General features: G+C 51.0%; 1 protein-coding gene across 1 annotated transcript in view; it reads left to right on the top strand.

The window, feature by feature from the left end:
• Positions 1-2,249: 2,249 nt before the first annotated feature.
• Positions 2,250-4,944, top strand: part of Fbxo10 (F-box protein 10) — a 49,670-nt gene continuing 46,975 nt past the window's right edge. The window contains exon 1 of the mRNA XM_021159923.1: positions 2,250-2,358. The gene's annotated coding sequence lies outside the window, so the exon portion shown is untranslated. The remainder of the gene's footprint in view (positions 2,359-4,944) is intronic.

The following is a 4,944-nucleotide window of genomic DNA, read 5'->3' as shown; positions in this document are numbered from 1 at the left end:
ATTTGAGGATCACCAGGAAATCTAGAGAATCAGGCTAGGATGCCAGGTAACTGGAACACCACTATTTGCTGACCATTGGATACCACTGGAGGGATGCAAGCTCACAGCTTTCAGGGTACCCAATGATGCTCTAGTCAAGCTGCTGGCGTTGCTTTGGAGCTGTTGTTACATAACATGTAGGTCTCAGTTCTGCACAGGGAATATTTATTTGTACAATTAGAGTTACGTGGGAAGACAGAACCGATCTAGAGTTTCAACTTCCATAACAAAATACCTGGTTTGGTTCTCAACAAGCTCATCATTGAAGACCCCGGTCAAGGTAGGAAGAGAGCTGAGACCCGCAGGCAGCCGAAAAGGATGACAGCTGTTGGGTTACCTGTGGCCAAATGACTCTGCCTGAGTCTAATCTCTCTATAAAGCAAAAGTCTACATGGCCGTGGAGACTGCATGTGCCCTCGTTCATTTGCTATAAATACAAATGACGTGCCAGGCTGCTAAGGTGAGCAAGCCCACTCTAGTCAAATGAAGTAGAGAAGTCAACAGACAAAAGCATTACACACAGGGTGGGATGGAGGCCTGCATCAGACAGATGAGGGTAAGAAGAGAGGAGCAACCAGTCACTTACAAATACTGTTCTTGTGCACAGACATGCATGTAGCCAAAGCACACTTACGCATAAAATAAAAATAAGTAAATCTTAAATAAGACGCCACTGTCTTGATGTTTAAATGCTTATACAAGAAATAAAATCCCCCCCCAGCCCCCGTGGCACCTTTGGACAGATGAAGAAGACAGACAGCATGCTGTGTTAGACGGCCCCACTGTTGTCCTTTGAATGTCCTAACCTTTTTAGAGAAATGCCAACACAAACAATAATGTTTGATAGCACAAATCCAGGAACTCAGGCTTTTAACTGGGTATTGAAATTCATATTCAACCTGCTGGTTTCATACAATGGGCCACTTTTCAAAGGATTAGACTTGTGATTGGTTTGCCAAACGTAAGCAACATCTAAGCATGGCCTTTCCACTACATCTGTGCGCTTGCTGAACAGCTCTCGGTCAGTCTCAATTGTTGGGTTTGGGGCTAGGTGTTTTGTTTGGGGTTTAAACAAATGAATCGTTGAAGGCTGGGATGTAGGGGGGTACAGGGGGTAGCACTTGCTCAGCATGTGCAAGACCCTGAATTGCCTCAACCACTGCATAAAACAACACCCCCCCCCCAAATTTGACTTTACTGCAAAACTGTCTCAGCTCCGTGTGTGTGCCCCCATATCCACTTCCAGTACTTCAGGCCAGTCTCTACTTCTCTTGTCTTCTCAGCACAGAGTATCGAACACCCGAATTCTCCACCCCTTCAATGGCTTCCTTTATCATGGCTTATGAAATACAGATGACCTCTAATGCCCTTTTATCTAACACCTCGGGATGGTGGGATACCGGGTCAGAGAGACAGCTTAATAGTCAGGAGGTTTATTGCTCTTGCAAAGGATCCACTTGGCGGCTCACAACTGTCTGTATTCAAGTTCCAAGGGCTCCGACTCCCTCTTCTGGCTTCCAGGGCCCCCTGCGTGCACAGGGTGCACATAAATCAGGTGCATAAAATACGCATAAAAGTTTAAAAAATCTACAAAAAAAAAAAAGAGAGATTTTTCTAAGGAGTCGTCTTGTCTCCCTCAGCGCAGGAGCTTTCTCTGGCCTCTTTCACATAGCTACTCTCATGAGGTCATCACATTCCTCAAACCCTAGTTATCAACCAAAGGGCTCTTTTCACGTACTTCATATAATTTTAAATACATATGGGCTTAAACAGCTTTTCCGGTTTAATCCTCTCCGCCACAGAGTGGATTTCAGAACAGAAGCCACCACCGCTTTGTTCTCTTGGGCCCATAACTAGTAGTTGGTGCAACAAGTAGTACACACATCATTTGCGTTGTGCCAAACGTTTTCCACACAACCCACCCATGGCCCCAAGTCCTTCCTGACTTCTAGCCGGACTCAGGGTGAATCCAGCTCCTATGTGCTCATATGCACGGAGCCCAGGGTGCTGTTAGGCTATAGTGGTGATGGGAAGGATCCACCCGCTTCCCGGCCCCTAGGAACCTCCCGCAGTTCCTGCCCACGATGCTGTTCCCACCCCTTCGCCCTCCGCTCGCCGAGCCCCGCTCGCCCCGCCCTCCTTCCAGTCTCACGGCCGCGCGCGCTCGCAGGCCAGCCCTACACCCGCGTCACGTGACAGCCACCGGGGGCGGGGCTCGCGGCGAAGTCGGACCCCGCTGTGGCCGAGCGCCGCAGTCCTCCGGCAGCCCTGCGGCTTCCAGGGCGTCGCGGCCGCGGCCGGGCAGCGCCGCTCCCTGAGGTAAGAGGCGCAGGAAGGAGGCTTCTCGGGAGCCCGGCGGATGCTCCAGGCTTACGGGCCGCTCGGTCCCTCCGTGGGCCCAGCGTTTGGCTGGGGTGCGGGGACCCGGCCTGGGGGCACTGCGGGAGGTGGGGGGCCTCGGCTACCGGAGCTCCGGGAGAGCTGTACCCCCGTCCGCCCCCACCCCGGACCCACCCGCGGTCGCCTCCAGCCCCAGGGCTTTGCGAGTGTCTGAGAAAATGAATGCGACTTTGTGGTTTGCTAGCCTTCGCCTGGGATGCAGGAGAGAGCGTGCAGTCGCGCACCCAGTGGGTCTGGTTTTAACAAGTCGCGGAGACTCGGCTTCCGCAAATCTTTGAAGGAAGAGGGATGACCCCCTGCCCGGCCTCCCTCCTGCACTGATGGCAGAGCCGTTTGGAGAGCCAGGACTCCGGAGTTGGCCCCCTTTGCCTTCTGTTTCATATTGGCATGTGAACCTGTTGTTCCTACTGAGTGAGTCAGGCAGGATGGGAACGCTAATTTACTTGAGCAGATGGGTATCAGATTCCCTCTGAGGGGGAAAGAAAACTGTCAGGCATGTGCTATCACAAAAACAACCCCCCCCCCCACACACACACACAGTAGGGTGATTGACTGTCTACTGGAAGATGCCTAGGGGCCCATGGAATCCAGCCATCTCCTGCACACAGAGAAGCTAGACCAAGAACGAGGCCAGGACTTTGATTTTGCTCAGCCATCAACACTGTTGGCCCTGGGTAGTAGAAAGAATGCTTGAGCTTGCCTATGTTCTAACTCAACTGTTCGTTTATTCTGGCTACAAGATCCAGACAATGGTGTCTGCCTCCATGGAGCTGTTTGCATAGCTAGCTATGTTAGTTATATAAAAGTCTGTATGTGCACACACAGGTGTGTGTGTGTGTGTGTGTGTGAGTCCATGTCCGTGTGTGTCCGTGCCCCTCTGCTGGTTCTCGGTATGTTTTATGATAACAATAAGCTTTCAGCTCCCAGAGAGCTGGCCTCAGAGCATCTGGCCCCAGGAGACTAGCACATAGGAGAGGCTTGAATTGTTTCATGATCCCTGTCAGGTCTCCAGTCCTGGTGGAAGCTTGCTGAGATTTGGAGACGGGAGAAAATGGCACACTTTGTCAGAGCTTTTAGGAAAGGATTTCCTCTGGCTTGGAATGCCTTGATTTCTTTGTCTCTCTGGTCTCTGGCCTCTTATTGTTTTTAGATATCTAAAGAGAGCAGCCCTCAACACGGTGCCTTCATTTTGGTTTCCATGGTTATCAGGGGAATTACGTTTACATGATGGCACCGGTAGCTATTGAGCTGTGTGGCCAACCACCAGTCACTCGTCCGTCATTCTGGCTTGTTTCATTTTTTTTTTTTTTATTTCAGTTGCAGTGCAGACATATTCTCCCTTTTCTTATTTCCTCCTTTCCTCCTGCTCTTCAACAAGTGACAGTGTGAAGAGGGATGGGATGGGAATGAGAGCCAATGAAATAATGATAGACATGGGAGAATGTAGAATCCTTTTATGGCCCATCCCATTGGTGGTGGTGATAATGGTGGCAGCAGTGGTGGTGGTGATGATGGTGGTTGATGATGCAGATGTGGTGCTGTGGCATAAGACTAAGGGTATCGTCAGGTGCGAGGGTCAGGTCCGTGGACCTCTGGAAAGATGCAGACGGTGAATCAGCCTGAGCTCACAGAGGCAGACAGACAGTGTCCTGGGCAACAAGAATGCCTCACCTGCTTTTCAAAGGAGATGCGAGAGAAACGTGTTCCTTTAATGGGCTGCAGTCACAGAGGAATTACCAGATAGCACAGTAGCATTCGTGCCCTGAGTTTCCATTAATGGATGAGCCTCCTCTTTTTGGTGGGGGGGGGGTGAGGTTTCGAGACTGGGTTTCTCTGTGTAGCCCTGACTGTCCTGGAACTCTGTAGACCAGACTGGCCTCAAACTCAGAAATCCGCCTGCCTCTGCCTCCCAAATGTTGGGGTTAAAGGTGTGCGCCACCACCGCCCCACTGATGAGCCTCCTCTTGAGTCGCCTGTCCTGGGATTCGTGTGAACGAGCTACGGAATCTCCTGTCAGCTTGGGGATTTGTTTCCCTGCTCACCTGACGTAATGGGGTTGTTAACATAAAGGGGCACTAGAGAAACACCTGTGTAAGAGCCATCTGTTTCGGGTGAGATGTTTAACCCGTGTGTCTAATCTCTCAAGTTGGCCACTGACTGACACAGTCACATATTGGTTTATTTTTTTCAAGTATTCTGCCAAGTAATCCAAGGCCTTCATTAGTAAGGATTCTAAACTCTCTGGAGGCTTCTGTAGCCCAGAGGGGTCCTTCTTGTCACTCTCGGAGTAGAGAGAGCAGTGAGGGCTGCACCCAACTGTTATCTCTGACCGCCGTGTGATGTCACTGGAAGAGCTGCCCCGCACAGTCCAAGGATGTGCAGTAATTGCTGCTCAGTGTCCTTTAGGGACCAGATCCCTGCCAGTCAGTCAGTCAGATCCCTGCCAGTCAGTCAGTCAGATCCCTGCCAGTCAGTCAGTCAGATCCCTGCCAGTCAGTCAGTCAG

This window comes from Mus caroli, chromosome 4 (genome assembly GCF_900094665.2).
Source record: "Mus caroli chromosome 4, CAROLI_EIJ_v1.1, whole genome shotgun sequence".
NCBI lineage: Eukaryota > Metazoa > Chordata > Mammalia > Rodentia > Muridae > Mus > Mus caroli.
The sequence above is the reverse complement of the archived record's forward strand: the minus strand, read 5'-3'. Positions and strand labels throughout refer to the sequence as shown.